Below are 21,649 nucleotides of genomic sequence, written 5' to 3' on the forward strand. Positions count from 1 at the left end.
GGTTCCTATCAGGTTTTTTCCCAGTAGTGAAGCATTTTGTCTGTGGTTTTGTATGCCCTGTTGTTTTTGTATAACATGGTGATTTTAGGAATAGGAACTCTTTGCCATGCCATAAATCTCCTGTGCTCCTTTCTCTGCCTTCCTTCTTCTACTACTCAACTCTTAATCTTTCTTCAGATTTATCTCTAAAACAAACACTGCATTTGGTTTATTGTCCATAGAAGCAAGGATTTAGAGTTGATATAATTTACTGGGGAGGTGATTTTAGGAAAAACCCATAGGAGGTGGTGGAAGACATGCCACAAATGGACAGAAAGCCTGTATACAGGGAGCATTGATTAGCCAGCTCCTTCTATGGGCATCTGGGGTTGAAGTCTGCAGAGAACTTCAGAGGAATAGTGTGGAACACATTGTAGAACAACAAGCCTCTAATGCTTTGTCTTCCTACTCCCATCTGTCATTGTTGGAGGATTGCTCCCAAGGGCATTCATGCCCTAGCATTTCTTGTTTGGCCCAGGCATGGTGTGAGAGAAAGCCTGCAATTAGTCTCAGGTGTTTGCAGTAGAATACTATTAGCATAGATTGAACTGGTGAATGTTTATGGGATAGTGTGTGTGTGTGTGTGTGTGTGTGTGTGTGTGTGTGCGTGTGTGTGTGTGTCAGGATCTGCTACCTCTCTATTGACTTTCTTGTTAACAAAAATGCTCCCACTACATACTTCTTTAGACTTGCATTCTTTCCTTCATAGCACTTATCACAGTAACCATTTTTCATTTATTTATGGACATGTTTATTAGATACTCAATGGTGTGCTGGAGGCAGCTCACACCGTTCACAAGAACCAATTGTTCTACAAACCCATGAATATCAAATTGGCAGCTTGAAACAAATCATAGCAGGAGTAGGAACAGCATAGAAACTGGCAAATACCACAGCACACTTCCTCCTTGCAATTCTCCAGCCCCTTCTGAAGAGTCAGAAAATGTTTGTAAGCACAGAGGCTGAGTCTGGTTTGTGTTTCTAGTGTATGAACTCCATTGTTTTCCCTCTAGGCCACACAGTAGCTGGGGCCTCCAGTGACAACCCCCACTCACAGGCTGCCTGAGGCGACTGAGAATGTCTGCTTGGATTGTGAAGAGTGTCTGTCAAAGCCATGATATTAATCTTAGCAGAGTGGATATTGACCTCTTCTCAGCAGTAATTAGGACACAGGAACCATTGCAACTTGATGCCAGATTGTCAGTGGTCAGTGGAATGGAGAGTAATAGCTGTGGGGCGAGGACATCACCCGATACATCATAAATGCTGAATATTATTTAACTCTAAGATCTCAAAGAAAAAAAAGTGAAGGCTCTGAATGCTTGCAGCAAAACGTTCACTTCTAGAGAATATGCTCTTGTTTTAAAAGTGTGCTTATACAGACTTTGCAAAACCAAATAAAAACACAGGTTGTCTGAATTTCATAACCAATAAATCTCTTTAGGATGCTAAATACCTATGATTTTCTGCCAATAACTTCCACTGTTTTTGAAAATTCTTACATTAGGATGCATCATTTGAGAGGAGACATCAACAATAATAACCACTACCATTAAAATAATGTGCTATGTTTATGTCAGGGAAGGAGTGAAGAAAAATTCTCTGGGAAAATAAAGTCGCCCTGGGGAGAAGGACGGGAGTACATGGCTTCAAGCTGATGTTCTATGACTTGATATAGTTGCCCACTTAGAAATGCAAGTTGCACTGGGTTAAGTTCACTCTCTAATGTCTGATACATACAGGCAGACTTTAGAGACAAATATAACTGGCTGTAGAATAGGTGAGTTTCTAACTCCACTAACCAGTCACAGAGCATTTATTTTCAACATGAGAGTTTAGTTTAAAAAAAATTTTATAGTATGTTGTTGTGTGTCTACTATATGTAAAGCTTACTTTTTTTTTTTGGTCAGTCGTGGGGCTTGAACTCTGGGCTTGGGCACTGTCCCTGTGTGCTTCAGCTCAAGGCAAGCACTCTACCGCTTGAGCCACAGTGCCACTTCCGGTTTTCTAGTGGTTTATTGGAGATAAGAGTCTCACTGACTTTCCTGCTCTGGCTGGCTTTGAACCGCGATCCTCAGATCTCAGCCTCCTGAGTAGCTAGGATTATAGGCGTGAGCCATCGGCACCCGGCTAAGCTTACTTTTTAAAAACTTAAAATCCTTCCTTTGATTGCAAGCATCAACAGCATTTTTTAAAATCAGTCTTGAACTCCCTGAGAAACATTTCTACCTGGAATGTTGTCACTATGTGGATGCCAAGTATTTGGTTGCAAACACAAAAGCCACATCTGGGTAGTGCAAAATGTTATCTGATTCAAATAACCTCTGGTGGTCCTTATATCTGCAATTCAATGAGCCAACAACTTTTTTAAATATAAATTTTATTGTAAAGCTGATGTACAGAGGGATTACAGTTACAAAACTAAGGTAATGAGTATATTTCTTTTTGAACAGTGGTACCTTTTCCCTTATTTTCTCCCAGTTTTTCCCCACATCCCCCCACCAAATTGTAAAGTTCATTTCAACATAGTGTCTAGTGAGTATCGCTGTTGCATTGGTTCACCCATTATCCCACCATTTCTGTGATTCCCTTCCCTTCCCTAAATCAGATAAACTTATATAAGAACATAGAAATAAAGCACAGTGACCACAGGGAATAAACCAAAGGGGGGAAAAAGAAAGAAAAAAGTGAACCAACAACTTCTAACTGCTGCATATAAATTGTCAAAGTTCCACCAGTGTGGCCAGCATTGAATATAAGACATTTATTCCTATTTCTATTTCCAAGTCAAGATCAGAATAGGAAACAATCTGTGCGTGTTTACTTTTAATTTGTTTTTAATCAGTTTTACTTTAATCAGAAAATTATATCTAGAAAAAAACTCATGGAATGGTATCTAAGACGAAATGACATAAACACTTACTATTGTGTTGACATTTAAAAAATGTAACATTTTCACATGGATTTATGTGAGTCCAGGGAGAATATTTTTAGGGGAAAGTGAGATTTAAAGTGCAAATAAATAAGGAGTGTTTTAACCTGCATGATACACAGAATTAGCCTCAGGATTTCTTTTTCTGTAACCTTCTTTGATCTCATTTTCCTATATAAACAATGCAGGCCTCCACAAACACAAAGAATTTTGAAAGCTTGATAGCATAACATATTTTGAGACATGATTTCAAATGATTTTTAATCATCCCTTTTCCATTTGTACAGCATTCTCCAGTTTTATTTAACTACCCATGAATCCACTGAACAAATCATTGGTTATCCAGTGTATGTCAGTGACATGCTAACTAACCTAGAAGACTTACAAGAGATTTTCTTCACAAGGTAGCTTCTGTTGGCATTAAATTAATTATCTGTTCTATATTATGCTACTAAGTTTTACTCTTTCAAACTGTATATCCCCTGATAAACTCAGATATGTGCATTGAGATACTATACAGGGGTAAAATTGTAGACATTATTACCAAGCCTTGTTTAAATCCTTGTTCTGCTTTGTACCAGTTCTACAATCCATGTTTTATTTTTCTTGCTTATGCCATGAGGATGTAGATAATAAAAGATAAATGCAATGTCTCTTCACTTATACATGGGAAAATTCCTATAGTAATCATCATGTAATTTTTAATACTTTGTATTATACAGCACATACTATTTGTAACATCTCAGACTGTTAGAAAGGAAGATCTCTAAAGCAAACAAATAGCCACCTCCTTGCAGGGAGACACATCTACCCATAAACAGCGGTTACATAGGGATACAAAGAAAGCAGCAAATGAGCATGGTTCAAGTGGCAGAGGCCAGAGAAACTAACAAAACCCAACTCATAGTTCCCCAAGAAAATAAGAAGGAAGTGTGTTGGAAGTACAGATAACATGTCCTAATTAAATGAGGCATCCACATATATGATAGAACCATGGGTTTTGGAAAGTCAGAACTTCACAATGCACATTTTCTGTGTAGCTGCCATCTTTATATTTAAAAACAATACTTCAGTGACAAGATAAAAACATTTTGTATATTGAGGAAAATAAAGTTAGATTGAGGATGCATAAAGACCAGATTTTCTTTGCAGCAACTAATTGTGAGACTTGTGGAAATTTCCTAAAGGGCTAGATGACCTTCAAAATCCTTTTACCTCCTACGTTATGTCTTTTTATTTTTATTTTTTTACACTTTTGAGTTAAGTTTGCAGTTCAATGCCAACACTTGACAATTATGCAAAGTGAGTTTTCAAATCTATAACTGCAATCTTGTGTGGATGTTAGGGAGAAAGATGAAAATGGATTTTGATGCTTGCTTTGTTAATTCACTAGGGTTTTTACATGACAGGCAATGATGTGGAAGAAAAATCTCTGTTTGAATACAGATTAAGTATCCCTTATCCAAAATGCTTGACATTGATAATTTTTTGGTTTCAGATTCTTTTTTTTCTGATTTCAGAATATTTGCATATATGCCAGGAGGTATTTTTGGAATGGGACCCAAATCTAAACATCAAATTCGTTTATGCTTCATTTATACCATAAACACATAGTCTGAAGGTAATTTTATAAAATGTTCTGAATCATTTTTGTACATGAATAATTATTAATTGTATGAAATCTCTCATTTGTATCATGATGGTACTCCCAACATTTTGGAATTGGAGACACTTTGAATTTCAGATCTTGGGACTAGGTATGCTCAGTATGTTTATTGATAAACTCACAAAGATTATTTTTTTTTTTTTGGTGAAAGGATAGTTTCCCCTACCCCAGGAATAGCCTTATTTTAATTCATATTGTTGAAGTTATTAAATTAATAAGATACTATGCTACTGTAACAAATCTCTCTCTGTCTCTGTCTCTCTCTTTCTCTGCCAGTCCTGAGGCTGGAACTCTGGGCCTGGGCATTGTCCCTGAGCTCAGCTTTGCTCTAGGTTAGTGCTCTATCAATTGAGCCACAGCCACACTTACATAGTTTTTTTCCGTGGTTAATTGGAGATGAGGCTCACAGACTTTCTTGCCCTGGCTGATGCTCGATCCTCAGCTCTCAGCCTCTTGAGTAGCTAGATGTCCTACTCAAGATTTCTCTTGTTAGACACATGTCATAGAGAGAAATGTATAGATAGTAGGCTCTTTGATACACACTTCGTGGCAGCCCCGAAGACATGAGGTTCTGGTTATGATAGCTGTGTTGGAAGACTGGACTTGGGGCCTCCCTGAGCTCTGTGTACTAAGTACAGGAAAGAGTGGCTTCCAGATTGAGCAGCTTACATAAACAAGTGGAAGAAGACACTGGCCAAAAGCAACAAATTTCCCTTGAAGACAAGGTCAGGCTAGACACATGGCTCCAGAAAGAGACCACCTTCCATCTATGAGTCATAAAGTAGAGATAGAAGCCATAAATAACTTGACATTTTCTTTTCATTCAGTCGTCTCATTTTAGAGCTCTCTTTCATGAGGAGGTTGAAGAATTATTATGCCCATTAGTATCTAAAATGATGTAATGGCACTCTATCTGTCAAATTGGTTAAAATTATTTGTATTAAGGGCACAGAATGTGTCTCTAGCCTTTGCTCAAATAACATTTGCCTCTTTATTTAAAGATAATATATCTTCTAAACAGAAGATAAATGGAAAGTAAAAGAAAATAAAGAAGTACATTCTGTGTAGGCCAAAGGAATTTAAAAAACAGCATCAAAGGTAGATTGAGAAATTAATCATCACAGACAATTATTTTTAGATTTTTTTCAAGTCTTTCCGTTTCCTAACAAATGGTAATGCCATTCTTTCTGACGGAGGTATAGACTATATAGATAGATAGATAGATAGATAGATAGATAGATAGATAGATAGATAGATAGATAGATATCTCACATTTTCTTGATCCATTCATATACTGAGGCCAAAAATATTCTTCTAAAATATACTAGTTTGTTGTCTATAACATACACTAATTTTAATGGGAAATGTTCATATTTGTTTTTAAATTATAAAAAATTATGGAACAGTGTCAAATTTTCCCTCTGAAATACATAGCTGTATGTGTGTATACACAGCCATACACACACACACACACACATACACACACACACACACAATCCTCCTTGTGAAACTTATAGGATGTGTGGCTGTAGAACATTCATTTTCATCTTTTTAATGCTTTATTTACTAATGAATACAATAAAGATGAAGATGATGTATAGCTCAAAGAGTTATTGTAAGGACAAAGTGAAAAAGGCTACTTAAGTCATACAGAATACTATCTTCCTCAACTACTATTCACTTGATTTTTATGGTAGCCATTAGGTAGGAAAACTATCTTTTATGTAATTGTTCTGTTATGGCTAAAAGTTTTATTAGTATTATCAAATAACTTTGAAATGAACATTTCTGTATAGAATCTTTTTCTTTGTCACTTGGTTTATTTCTTTAGCATACATTCCTTAAAAAAAGTGCTCCCAGGTCAAGCACATGTAGCGGCAGAGCAACATTTTGAAATTCTATTCTGGTGCTGCTGTCCAAGAGTGACTGGGTTTACTTCTGGACAGGAGGTTCTCATTGCATTGCAAATATCCTTAGGAACGTGGCTTGTTTTCTACGGGGTGACCCATACCCAGTGGTCTGTTTTCCTAGTTGCTGGCCTTTAGAAAGGCCTACTAACAAGCTGTTAGACCGTTGCCCTTTTAAAGGGCAGATCCCAGACTGCACTCCCAGACCAGAATTGCTTATTTGTTCTAGCCTGATATTTTTGTTCTGCACATGCTAGAAGGTTTTCAGGTTGGTCCTTGTATTTGTCCCTGAAAGCTGTGAGGATTTCAGTTCAAAGGAATTGAATAAAAATGTACATAAATGTACCTGTCTCATAATTTTCACCCTCCACAATTAGATCATTGGGATTTTCAAAATATAGTTTATTGTTATTGTAGAGGTGATATACACAGGGGTTACAGTCGCCCGAGGCAGGCGATGAGTTCAATGCTTTCCGAGCCATGTCTCCCCTTCCCTCACTTTCTCCCAGCGTTTCCCTCCGGTCCCCACCCATAAGATGTATAGTTCATTTTCCATGTCTAGTGAGTGCCAGGGCTGTATTTGTTCACCCTTTGTTCCGACTTCTCAGATCATTGGTTTTGTTTTAGAATTTATTTTATATTTTTTTCCTTGAGGAAATAATTTTAAAGAAAGGGAGAGCGAATCTATCTTCCTAGCATCTGTTGTCTCTATATACCTATCATTTATCTTCTATGATAGGTTGCAACTAATTTCATAAATATACAGAATTTAAAAAAAATTAAGAATATCTTTTCCATACATTGAATCAGAATAAAGCAGTATTACAAAGCTGAGCTAGAAATGATTCCAGTTTGCCAAGGATTTTTTTTCTGAGATGTGGAATTTTCAACTCTAAAACTTGGTATCTAGGTTAATTGAACTAGTTGGCAGTAGATCTTTTAAGTCAGAGTAAAACCATTCCAATGGAAAATACCTTTTCTACAAAAGTCCCGCTTTACTCAGTCCTAGTCTGCCAAACAGCACAAGCAAACTAGGATTACCACTCCTTTCTGCTCTACGTACTCCCGACAATGCCCAGGACTCCCCTGCCTGCACCTGGCTGTAGACAGCACTGCAAATTTGCTATCCATTCTGGTTCTGACAAGTTAGCTATAGTCTTTGATTACAGAAGACCGCACTTTCTTACTACCTGTCTTTCTAGGTGTTTCTTTCCTGGATAAAATCATTCTGTGCCTTCATTTTGAGCCATATAGTGAAGGACACACTATTTTATAGAAAGAATCTATTGAGAATGGTTAGGGACAACTATTCTTTCATTTTTAATTTTTTTCTTATTTCTTAGCTTTAACTTTATTTCTTGTTACATCTATCCTTTTTAATTACATCTAAAACACACATCTTACCACCCCTGCTACTAATCTCTATTATTATCAGCATTATCCTGATCATGTTTCTTTATCATCATCTTTATTTTTATTGCCACCAATAACCCCATTTTTATTGAGCAAGTACTACTATAAGCACTTGATGTATTTCCAGCTGAGGTACTTACCACTGGTGTATTTCACAGTGAGAAGCATGGAGGTTTACAAGTTGGGAAGACTCAAGTCCAAATCCTGGCCACTCTCTTTCGTAAAAAATTAATGCCCCCTTAGGAGAGGAACAGAAAGGTACAATGCCTATGTGCATAGATCATATAAAATAATATTTATTGAAATGAACTCCAAGAAATGAAGAGTTTTTTTTTGCTGTTTTTGTTTTCTTTCCTTTTTCTCAGTTTATTTACATGTCTTTGGGAGGGTAAGGGGGGTGTTCCCAGAAATAGAGGGACAAAGGGTGAACAAATGCAACAATGTTACTTACTGGACACCATGTTGACAATGAACTATACTATACAATTTGTGAGTGGGAATGGGAAGGAAAAATTAGGAGAGAGCAAGGAAATGGGTGACATTGTCCAAAAAGAAATATACTCTTTTCTTGCTTATGTAACTGTGACTCTTCTGCACCTCACCTTTATAATAATTTTTAAAAAGTAAAAAATTTAGGAAACTGGAAAAGATCAAACTTTCCTCTGTAAGGAGTGGCATACAGAGCTGTGATTGTGAGCTTCAGAATACACCAAAATAGTATTGATGTTATGGAAATTAAGATTTGCATTTAGTAGGTTTGGCATGGGGCCTGACATTCTACATCTGTAAAGTTTCTAGGTAATATTGATGTGGCTTTACTGCAGGTACTATTTAGCTCAACAAGCACAGCACATAGACAGAAACACCTGAAACCATGAAGCCCCATGAGTTAAAATTGGAAGTTGGTAGCCAGGGTGATTAGAATGCTCTCATTGTACATCTAGTTCATCCATTGCTCTAAACCATTCACAGTGCCACTGTATCTAATTAAGATCTTTGTAATCTGCCATCAGAAACATCAAAACTTCCTCTTCTCAGTCAAGAGAACTCCCTACTTTTTTTTTTTAAAGATATGGGATAAAACAAAATTATTCTCTTTCAAAGAAATGTCAAAAACTATCGCATTCTTGGAAATTCAAAGTAGCCTGTGTGTACAATTCTGTAAGCAACTATGTTGCATAGATGGCTTTCTTAAATAATCTGGCCAGTTTTTGAAACCTTGTGAGTTTGGAGTTTGGATTATGTGGAAAAATGTGTTACAATTTCTTGATCCATTCATCTATTGAGGGGCATATGGATTGGTTCCATATCTTAGCTATGGTAAATAATGCTGCAATAAACATAGTTGCTCTGGTAGCTTTAGTGTGGTCTTCTTTGTGATCATTCGGGTAAATGCCCAAAAGTGGGATTGCTGGGTCATAGGGGAGCTTTATGTGGAGTCTTTGGAGGAACCTCCATACTACTTTCCAAAGTGATTGAACAAGTTTACACTCCCACCAACAATGCAATAGGGTTCTGTCCGCATCCCCTCCAGCATCTGTTTTTATTAGAGTTCTTGATTCTAGCCATTCTAACTGGGGTGAGGTGGTATCTCAATGTTGTTTTGATCTTCATTTCTTTTATGGCTAGAGAGGCTGAGCATTTCTTCATGTGTCTATTGGCCATCCTTCTTTCCTCTTCAGAAAAGTTTCTCTGTAAATCTTTAGCCCACTTATTTATTGGGCAGTTGTTTCTTTGAGGATTTGTTGTTGGGGATTTAATTTTTTGAGTTGATGTTAGGCAAAATGAACCCCAAGATAAGGTCTCAAATTGTTTTCTTTTCTTGCTATTGTTTCTAACATATTTAAAAGATGATTTCTTTGTTGCTTTGTATGTCCCTCCCCCATGGTATAATCCCTGTTTTCACTGTATTTGATGTTGGTGTAATTTGTGGAGGGGAAGGGAAAAAACAAATTGTTTAAATAGGGATACAGGTGGACCATTGCAACAATGGGTACAAGACGTTATGTCGAAAAATTAACTTTAGAACTTTGACGGGGTGGGGGGGCAAGAAGGGGGGTGGAGACTGGAGGTCAGGGATGGGAAGGGGAAACAAAGCAGGAGGCAACAATGCTTGATAAGAAATGTACTCATTTCCTTGCTCATGTAACTGTAATTCCCCTGTACGGTATTTTCACAATAAAAAACTTATTAATAAAAAACAAATAGAAATGTGTTACAGTGACACCACTATTCCCTATTGGCTTACACTAAGCATTAGAATGGGAATGTTTTCAGGTAGAGCTTGAAATAGCGAATGGAGCCAATGATTTTCTGCCTTCTGCTTTTGTTTCCTGACTTCTTCCATGTATTCACCTTTACAGATGACATGCTCTGTTGCTAAGGAAGTCAAATCTTAGGCTGACCTGGATTAAGAGTACAGTTGTGGGTAAAAAATTAAGTATGTCAGTCTGCTCTTGGCCTGTCTAAGAATATGTCTAGTTTTCTGGTTTTGAATGCATAGCAATCAGTATGTGTCTGATCTTTATTGCTAGGAATAAGAACTTGACATCTATTCTCTTGATAAGTGAAGTGTTACAGTAGCTTTAAATAAGTCCCATTAAATGAAATGATAAATGTACAGATATTAGTTCTCTAGCACCTAGAAAATGTTCATTTTATTGTAGTATTCTTCCTTGATAGATTACTGTACTCCTTTAAAGCAGTTGTCCTTTCATTTACCTTAGTTAACATGTTTTTTTTTGTTTGAAGCAATTTCTATGACCATTCTTTTGCCACAATTACAGTAGTTCAAGCAAGGTTGACATTCTTAAGGATGAATGTCATGAAATTCCTTGAATATAAGTCAAAAAAGGTCATGTTGGAAAGGTCATATTGCTGAGTTAGACTCCTATAACTGATCATCTTTTTATTTAGTGGAAAGAGGACTGGACTGGGAAGAAGACAATTTGGGTTCTAATAGTAGCTCTGTTTCTTGAAATGTGTATGCCTTTGGGCATATCCCTGTACTTCTCTGAGTTCACTCACTTGTCTACAAAACTGAGAGGGCCCTGGGGCTTCCTTTGAGATGTGATAGGAACACCCCTAGAGAGCACATGTTAAGATACACGTGTTAAATCATGTTCCTTCTGTTCTCCGAGTCTCAGGTTAGCCATTTATAAGCAGTGTTTAAGCTGACTACATGATTTTATTGTCTTTCCAGGTGTATTTGACATAGAATCTTCAGCTATCATATCATACAGCTTCAGAACTGGTACCAGTATTAGTCAGGGTCTCCAGAGGGACCAAACCAAGTAGGGTGTCTATCTATCTATCTATCTATCTGTCTGTCTGTCTGTCTGTCTGTCTGTCTGTCTGTCTGTCTGTCTGTCTGTTTGTCTCTCTGCCTACCTACCTGTGACTATCTACCCACCTACCTATCTATCATCACCTGTTTATTGATGAATGAGAGGGCATTTATTTAGGGGTATTGGCTTTCAGTATTGTGAGGAATGAGAAATCTCAAGGATGCCTGTAAGGGGAAACTCAGAGAAATTAGTAGCTTGCTGTATTTCAAGTCTAAAATCATCTTGAACAAAGAAGCTGATGGTTTCTGGGGTAAGGCTCAGAGTCAGAAGCTAAAAAAGTTTCCAAGGACAGTAGAAGAAAGGCACTGCAGTTTATATATGTGTACATTCTTTTTTCCGCCCCCTTGCTCTGTCTAGGTCCCCAGCCACTTGAATGAAACCCACACTGAAGGAGGCGAGTCATCTTGACTCAGTCCACTTGTTTCTAGGCCAGTCTTCTCCAGAATCACCCTTACATAAAGCGCTGACCCCTAAAATTAGCCATCATAGTACCTCTTTGCAATTTGGAGACAGAGGCAGGTATTTTAGCTGTAATTTTATTTTTATGAAAAAAGTGGCAATTTCAAAAAAGTAGTTTTGTAAGCAAATGTGACATATATAAAGTGGAAACAATTCCAACAGATTATAGTAACTTCATGAGAATTAGGAGTTTTGTTTTGGTCTGCCTAAAATTTCAGCACCTTAGAACAGCACCCCAGAAAAGTTTCTGGATGAACCCTGAAGTAGTTGGGAGAGTAGTGTCTTGTGTGGCCGTGCCTTTCTGCGTTCACAGTTCACAGACAGTATAATTTGCAGTGATGAAGGATGCTCAGTGATGTTAGAATGAATATCTGGAGGCATGACAGCAGCCAACGCCATAGCTTCCCCGAGGGGCTAAGATCTTCATGATGATTGTAAATCAGGGGATTGTTTTCCCCTGCCTAACACTGAGAAATCATGGGGGATGACAATGTCTTTTTCACTTTGGACGGAGTGGTTAAATCGCCATGGTGATTACTGAAATTATGACACAACCTCAGGAGACATATGAGCAGAGATTTCAAAACTGTCAATCATGAGTGTCTAGGGAACAGAGTCCATGGCAAAACCAAAGACTATTTTAAGTACTACATTATCCATTCGACTTCCTAGAAAGACTAATGCTAAAAAAAAAAAAGGCAAAAAAGAACTTCTAGGTTTTGGTCTATTCACTGCAGTGTACAACTGTATCTTTTTAAAAATTCCTTCTGTGGTCTCTCTTGAGTGCTAGTCAAACTTCTCATATTAGTGTGTCTTCCCATGTTTTATGGCAGCCTATTTATTTGATCTCATGCATTTATTTCTCTGTGGCTCATTCTGCTCCAGCCACAGGCTTTCTGACAATTTCTTGCACGTAGGAAATCCTGCTCTGGGAATTTCTTACTTGGGAAGGAGTTTACGCGTTGTTTTCCTGCCTGACTCCTAAATCCTCAGAGCCCCATGGAAATGCTAACTCTCTGAGGAAGCTTTTGTTGGCTTTCTATGCAAAGAAAACCCACCTCTGTTATAATCCAGCACTGCACCATTTTCTTTCCTTCAGACCCAAGTTATCTTAATAACTTGGATTACTTGCCATCACTTCTCTCTACCACTAAAATGCAACTTATGGAAATGTAACTAATGGAAAGAAAAAAGAAAAACATTATCTATTTATATTTTTGCCAAGTGCCAGGCATTGTACTTTTTCCTGATTAGAAAGTTCTGAATATAATATTCATTAAATAGATAGTAAATCTAAATAGACTAAGGGAAATGGAATACACTCCAGCAACTATACATGATTTCTCTAGACATAGGAAATAAACCATGTAGGATATGGTACATAAAATTCTAAAAAGCTTTGTTCTGGAGCCCTGGTGCCATTCTCTCCATGTGAAGTATTTCTAAAGGCTTTGGGCCTGTTAAGTGGTACACAGATTAGATTGACTGCTCCTAAAGGAATTAGCTTTTTTTCATGTGTTTAGTTCTTTGGTTAATAATAAATATACAAATCTCTTAAAATTTTTGTTGAAAGGTACAATAAGAAAAAGTAGTCTATATATTCAACTTTATTTGAATGATTAATTCTTGAGGTGATTTTTTAAAGCACTGGTAGTACTTTGGAAAGCAGTATGGAGGTTCCTCAAAAGACTCCACATAGAGCTCCCCAATGACCCAGCAATCCCACTTTTGGGCATTTACCCAAATGATCACAAACAAGGCCACACTAAAGCTACCAGCACAACTACGTTTATTGCAGCATTATTTACCATAGCTAAGATATGGAACCAACCCAGATGCCCCTCAGTAGATGAATGGATCAAGAAGATGTGGTATATATACACAATGGAATTCTATGCCTCCATCAGAAAGAATGACATTGCCCCATTTGTTAGGAAATGGAAAGGCTTGGAAAAAATTATATTAAGTGAAGTAAGCCAGGCCCAAAGAAACATAGGTCCCATGGTTTCCCTTATTTGCAATATCTAATATAGGTATGAGTCAAGCGGAAAAAGTCAGATAATGTGATGTTAGGAAAACGAAACCTCAAATATGTATTTTAATGTTTTTGTTTCTTTCATGCATGTGTTTCTAACGCATTTATAAGATTATTTCTTTGTTGCTTTGTATGTCCCTCCCCCACAGTGTAACCCCCGCTTTCACTATATTTGATGTCAGTATAACATGTGGAGGAGACGGGGACCAACAAGTCGTTTAAGGATTCAGGTGGACCTGTTGCAACAATGAGAAGTACAAAATGTCATGTCAAAACCAGCTTTACAATGTCGGGGGGGGGGGGAGGGGGGTATGATTGGGTGGGGGGGAGGGGGGAGGCTGGGAAGGGAGGTGAAGGGTAAACAAAGGAGGAGGCTGCAATGCTTGGTAAGAAATGTACGCATTATCCTGCCCATGTAATTGTAACCCCTCTGTACAGTATGTTCTCAAATAAAATAAAATAAAATTAAAAAAAAAATAAAGCACTGGTAGTGTCATATTTTCTTTTCATTATATATTTTTATTGTAAAAATACTGTACAGAGGGGTTACAGTTATATGAGTACATTTCTTAGTGAGCATTGTTACCTCTTCCTTTGTTTTTCCCCTACCATCCCTTCCTTCCCCATCTCCTCAGCTCCTCCCTACCTCCCCCACCCAAGTTGTAAAGTTCATTTTCAACAAGTATCTTATACTCACTGTTACAATGGGTCAACCTGTATCCTTATTTAACCATTTTGTTATTTACCTTCCCCTCCCCGAATTATAAAAATGTATATACAAGAAGCAGGGCACCGTAATCAAATACAGTGAAAACAGGGGTTATACTATGGGAGAAGAACACACAAAAGAAATAAAATAAGATCACATAGTCCATTATAAATACATTAAAAACAATAGCAAGAAAGAAAAAAACCCACTTGTGTCTCTATCTTGGGGTTCATTTTGCTTAACATAATCTTCATATTTTCTTTTAAATTATTTTTTGAGATACTGTCTCACTATATATCCGGTATGACCTTAAACTCTTAATTCTCCTGCTTTTGCCTCCCAAATGCTAGAATTACAGGTATGTGCCACCATATTGTTTTAGTCATACTATCAATAGTATTGTAGATATTCATACAATGGAAATCACATGCGTTACATTTTCTTACCAATTAAAGACATTAAAACACATATAACTGGATGGGTGAATGTGTATACATGACATATGTCTTCCAAGTGATAAAAAAATAAGACAGTTTAGTGATTTTCTAGTAAAGACACTGAAAAACTATGGATTGATTGTATGTTAAATTCACCCTATTGCCAGTATCTGTTTGGCTTTAAAGCTAAGATTAATGTTTACATTTTCAAATATAAAGTATGAAATACAAACTAAACTACTAGCCTTTCAGCAAGAACAGTTGCTCAAATTGTTGGGGGTGTTGCCCAGTGACCTGCACTGTTAACTTTCTGCTCCTTTATAGCAGAACTTGCTAACCTCTAATCTAGCACATGAACTTATAGCATAATATGCCTGTTAGGAATCCTCTTGAAACCCCATAATTATGATAAAATGTTTCTTCCCGTATTATTTAGAGAAATAATATGTACTATTCTTTTGCCACAGTCTTAATTCTCTCCTGATAAATAATAAAATAAATCAGTCCTAATGATAACAATAATCAACGCCAATAATTAATTCAAATAATTTTACTGATCTCATACTATGTTCTAGTCACTATTTTATAAACTTAAAATAGTCAGATGTTAGCCCAGCATCAGTGACTCATACCTCTAATCCTACCTGCTCAGGAGGTTGGGATCTGAGGGTTGTGGTTTGAAAACCAGCTTGAGAAGGAAAGTCTGTGAGACTATGTCTCCAATTAACTCATAAAAAGACAGAAGTGATCTGGTGCCAGTGGCTCATGCCCGTAATACTAGCTACTCAGAAGGCTGAGATCTGAGGATCAAGGTTCGAAGCCATCTCAGGCAGAAAAGTCCCTGTGAGATTCTTAACTCCAATTAACCAGTCAAAAAAACTGGAAGTGGTGCTGTGGCTTGTGTGGTAGAGAGCTAGCATTGAGCACAAAGAGGCTCAGGGACAGCACCCAGGCTCTGAGTTCAAGCCCCACAACTGCCAAAAAAAAAAAAAAGACAGAAGTGGAGATGTGCCTCACGGGGTAGAGTGCCAATCTTGAGTAAGAAAGCTGAGGGACAGTGCCAAGGCCTTGAGGTAAAGCCCTAGTACTGACACACATACAAAAGAAGTCAAGTCTTTCCTTGACGGTTTCTTTAATTTCTGGCTTACAAAGTGAATGCCATTATTAAGGCTACCTACATCTATTTTTTTTTTTTTAGTGAGGGTTTTGCTTGACATAAGCCTCCATAATTTGCTAGATGATCCTTATACATGATGAGGAGACAGTTCCTGGGACTAGATGCTGGGGGTTGAAAAGTGGCCAGAGAAGCATGTGTACTGAGAGTAATACCTGCGTCATCTCTCACCAGGCTTATCTGTTCATTTCCACATCAAAATTTCTAAGAACAAGGCCTGAAGCATCTTCTTCGTCAGTCTCCATTATAAGTAAAAGGTTAGGTGAACTGTGTTTTTGTATCTGTGCGTGAGAGCTACAAGCTGTTGAGAGAAAGGTGCAAATTGCAGTGCATTGCTACTGTTTGTGTGCTGGGAGCGTTCAGTCCGTGATCATATTTAACATGGGGCACTGTAAGCACCTTCTGTGACTAGTCCCTTTGAGCCCAAGGACATATAATTATGAACTGATTCATAAGACATATTAAACTAACACACACTCTGCATTTAGCATGTAGCCCTCAAATTTTTGAATAGAATGCATGGCAGGTATTTTATAAATCCTTAGATGAAACTGAATTAAACTCCTACTGATAAGTTCAGTAAATGTCAGTTTTTGAACTTTTTTTCTCCCTACACTGTCTTCTGTTAAGACAAATGGAAATTACCTATTTTTTAATAACCGAGGAAGGAGATGGCACATGCTATTATTTATTTATTTCCTTCCTTCCTTACTGGGTAGCAATCAAACATTTGATTAATAATTGAACTTGAATCTTCTTAACCAGCAATCAATTCCCTGCCTCATATTGAAAAGCCTCACAAAACTGGAAACAATGCCACCTTTGACTTATTCACAAATTTGTAATGACTGCTTTATAATTTCCACTATGTCTGATTATGTCTTTATTTTTAAAGCTTTAGAGTGGTTTTCCATGGTCTGTACTTTACTTCACTGTGAATGTGCATATGCTATTGAACATACAAAAGTACACAAAAGTAACATTCTAGAAACTTTTTAGAAAGGCACTAGTGAACATGAGGAAGGCCTGTAGATGAAGTGGATATAATTCTGGGATGCATGATGCAGAGACACAAACAACAACAACAACAAACAATGGCATGTCTACCATAGTTGGTCTTCTCTACCATTGTTTGGCATCAAGAAGTATGTTGGCATGGAGAAGAGTTTATAATTATATGTGTGTTCAAGTTTTGGTAGACAGAATTTCAGGTATTTGCCTGGACATGTTTCACTTCACTACCTTGACTAGAAAGTTGATTGATTTTTTTTAACCTAGATCTTAATCTTCCAAGTTTTAAGGCAATGAGAAGATTTATACACTGCTTCTCATCCTCACCTTCCTACTTTCATTGGACCACTGAAAGTTAAAATTTCCTGTAAAACCCAGCTTAAAGTGAAGTACAGTACCCTGATGTGAGATTGGGCTGTGTCCCCTCCTCTGAATCTTTGAGACATTTGTCATTTTCTTCTTTCACAAGCACAGACACTTGGTCATTTCGACAATGGTTGTTTCTTTGTTCTACTTACTCTCCTGTCAGATTGTGAGATGAGACTTCACCATTTTAAGTTTAACTTAGTACCTGAGAAAAGAGGCACTGCATAAATAATTGTTAAACAAGTGACAGAAAATGATCAAAAGAGAGATTTCATTTCTAGATTCTAGATGCTGATTAATATTCTGTTTATATAACAACTTTGCCAACTTCAGCTGAATAGTTGCTTCCCAAGCTGGTCAAGCCCTTTCACACCTCCTTGATATTCCTTTTACATGACTGAATCTTACTATCCTGTTTCCCCAGGAACTTTCTATTCCAAGCAACCTGCTTGCACATGTTGACCTTTTCTGTAAAGACATGTTCAACATCCAAACACTGAAATAATAACTCCCTCCCAGCCGTCTCCAACACTTTGTTTCTTCCTCAGTTCCCATAAAACTCCTTTTGGAAGGAGAAGCAGTAGTTATCATATTCTCCTCATGAAGAATGGCAGGGACATGCCTATTTTAAGACTGCAGAATTGGTGTTATGTAATAGTCTGTTTCCTGTGGGTTCTAAGAAACTAGCATTTGTTGGAATACCAAATTCAATGATGCATCTTTTAATATCAACTTCCACATTTAACCTTTCTTTGATTTATTTCAAGAAGTTGGGAAATAACTTTGTAGAATTCTAAGGATCTAACAAATTCCTTGCTGTAGCGCCTATTACTTAAACCATTCTCCATAGAAATTCAGTCTTATTAACAAAGTAATGCTCAGTGTTCAGGTCACTTGACTTGATAATTTAATGTCTTTAATCACTTGGATTTATTTTTGAAAATTTTTCTGCAAGTTTTCATAGTACTTTTTAAAACTACGATGATAGGAGACTGTATAACAAAAGAAAGTATACAATATTTTTGAGGAGAGAAAGATATAATTCATTGATTGATGTCTAGTCCACTATTACTGTACATGAAATAAAGCAATTAAAATCAATTTGTATCAGAAATGTTCTGTTTTCTAGAAACAATTTCGCCTTGATATTTGTGTCCTTGTTTATGGTAGATGCTATGTGTGATATCAGTAGAATTTTTAAGAGTTCATTTTCAATAAAGAATATTATACCATGAAATGGGCAGATGTTTTGGGTGCTGTTCTTCTAGTCTTCAGAGAAAAAAATTCAGAGTAGAGCAAATGCAGGCCAGAGGTGAACATAACAAATAAAGATACTTCCTAGTTTTCTCAGAGCTATTGTGTTCAAGCAACTTACAGTCTAACTTGTTATAGCCAGTAAGATTCCCAACTAAGAAAAAATGTTTCAAAGTCCTATTCTGTTGTTTGAAGGAAATTGAGATGAAGAAGCTGCATGAATTATATGAGGACATAATTTAGCTGAGCATTATCGCTCTTCCTTCTATTCTGCCTTCTTTGAGCTGGTTCTGATAAGAAAGTTGGTCCTATATTAAAATGGAGACTTTGCTCTGGACAAAAATTGTAAGTTCATTATTTATAGACTAATAGACTTCTGTCAATGAATACTTCATGCCACTGACATGAAGTTCAGTGTTGTACCTTGAAAATTAATAAATTCTGTAGAAATAGAGATAGCTTCAATGTATGCCACATTGGGGAATAATTGTAGGCAGAGGGATATTGTGTTATCAAAGTATGAATATTGATATTCCACTGAAATTATTAATGTTTTTTGTAGGAATAGTCATATGATACTGGTGTATATATTTTAAGGTATTTTATTTTTGGATGTTTCTCTAAACTCTATTGTGAAAGTTTCTGTTAGCTAGACACATGGAATATTTTGTGCTTTAAAAATAATCTACTTTCTTTTATCTCTGATTCAGATCACCATTTTAAGTGGGAAAATGTTTTGAGAATACATGTGTACTGAGAAGGCAATGTCTTATTTTATTAAATCTTCACTTTTTCTGAACTCTTGGTTTTTGGGATTGTTCAATAGTCTACTTAAGTATTCATGTATTCACGTTATGTGTTATTGCACAGAGCAGTGCTGCTTAGTAATAATATCTAACATTTATCAAGGGATTATTATATTCCAGGTGGTCTTGCAAGCATTGCTAGCAGATTATTTTGCTTAATCCTTATAAATCACATCGAGGTTGATACCTCTACTATTTTACTATTTTAGAAATTAGAAAGACATGGTAAAATAAATTAAGCATCTTGCCTGGACTCAAATAACTAGTAAATATCATTCACTTACTACTCTGTTAGTCTTACTTGTCTTATGAGTTATTATATGGAATCTTGTACTCAGCCCATGTCATGGTGAACAAAATTAAGTGATTAGTTCAAGTCCTGACTGTACCATGTCATGTCATGGCATCTATTTAGTCTGGTTTCAGTCTTGTGAGTGCAATAAAATTTACTTCAGGGGAGTGTGGTGTTTCAGTAGGCATCATGCTTTCCTAGCTGTGGTGTGGGCATAACAATCAATTAACTTAGTATAATGAATCTGACACATACATCAACGATTCTTAACTTGGGGTTACCAGTTAACTAGATCTAAGTGTTATGCGTATGTACATCTCTGTTTTGTATGGATAGATGTCCTGTATAATATTCCATAAGTGATCTACAATATCAAAAGAGACATTGGCTAGATGAATATCTGATTTCTTTTTTAAACCTGGAGATTTTGAGAATGAAAAGAAGCATTATTACTAATTACTGAGAGATAGTAGGTCCAAACCAAAACATATGATACCTTTGTAAGTGACTAATGAAAATACACATCCATGTATTTTTGTTTGTTCTTACATATTAATGAAAAGATCAAGATGTATAACCTTTGAAGGACTTACAGGTCTGTTATAGTGACATTTTTAGTTAATAGGCCTCTCAGAACATTTAAGACTACCTTTTGTTGTCGTCTGCCATTTGAGACAATAAACCACATTTACCATGACATTGAGCTAAAATATGATTGGGCAAGCAAGCACAAAAGGATAATGGAGAAAATAAATCAAGATTCAAATCCAAATATAGGCAGATTTTGGGTTGTTCTGTTACACATTATTCAGAATGTCACATCATCCATGTGGAGAATTATGATTGGATGATGATGCTTTTTTCCCCAGATTCCTGAGCAGCATCCCCCTCATACCGAAGTGGAAGTGTTCAGATGTTCACTAAGGTTGAGACTGGCAAGGCCTTTGATATAACAAGTGTGATGTGACACATGTATCACTGTGTAAAGAAACATCGCAAAAGCATCAACATGTTGGTGGCATTCCAATTGCCAAGAATCCTTGTAACAAAACATCTGACCTTTGTGGTGCAGTATAATATTATTGCCATGCCATTGTTGATGAGATTCTATGTTGACTGAAGACCTGTGTCCTTCACCTAGGACCTGATTCTCTTCATCTACTGTCAGATGCTTATAAGACTTTGGATCTATGGTAATGATAAACACACATCTCAGTGTCTGAAATTAAAAGTTGTTTAAAAAGTAGAATTTGTGGTGCTAAAGAAAGACAAAATTATGAAATTACAAAATAAATTTAAACAAGAAATAATGCTTAATACTCTATTTTACTGACGATATTATATTAATATGTATCATTAAATATGATAAAACATTATAGGCTTAAGGTTTAATTCAGTACATGTTCCAAAATACCAAGTTGTCTTTCTTTTGAAATTGCAGTAAAATAAACATATTAAGTTTGTAATTTTTACAATTGAGTGGCGTTAAGTACATTGAGATGTTATACAACTATCAACACTATCTAATTCCAGAATATTATTCCATCAACCTCTAATTAAAAGCCTTCCCTCGCTGAGCAATCATTCTCGAACTCTATTCCCACTAGCTCCTGGAAATCACAAATCTATTTTTAGTTATTAAAAATTTTCCATTCTAGTATAAGTGGAATTATACTTTTTGTGTTTATCTAACTTAGCCTTAATTCTTACAAAGTTTGTTATAGTATCTCATCAATATTCCATTATATGAATATACCTCATTTTGTTTATTCATCCTTTGATGGATATTTTTTAAAACAACT

The sequence above is a fragment of the Dipodomys spectabilis genome, unplaced genomic scaffold, assembly GCF_019054845.1.
Source record: "Dipodomys spectabilis isolate Male_0828 unplaced genomic scaffold, ASM1905484v1 ptg000167l, whole genome shotgun sequence".
Classification (NCBI taxonomy): Eukaryota; Metazoa; Chordata; class Mammalia; order Rodentia; family Heteromyidae; genus Dipodomys; species Dipodomys spectabilis.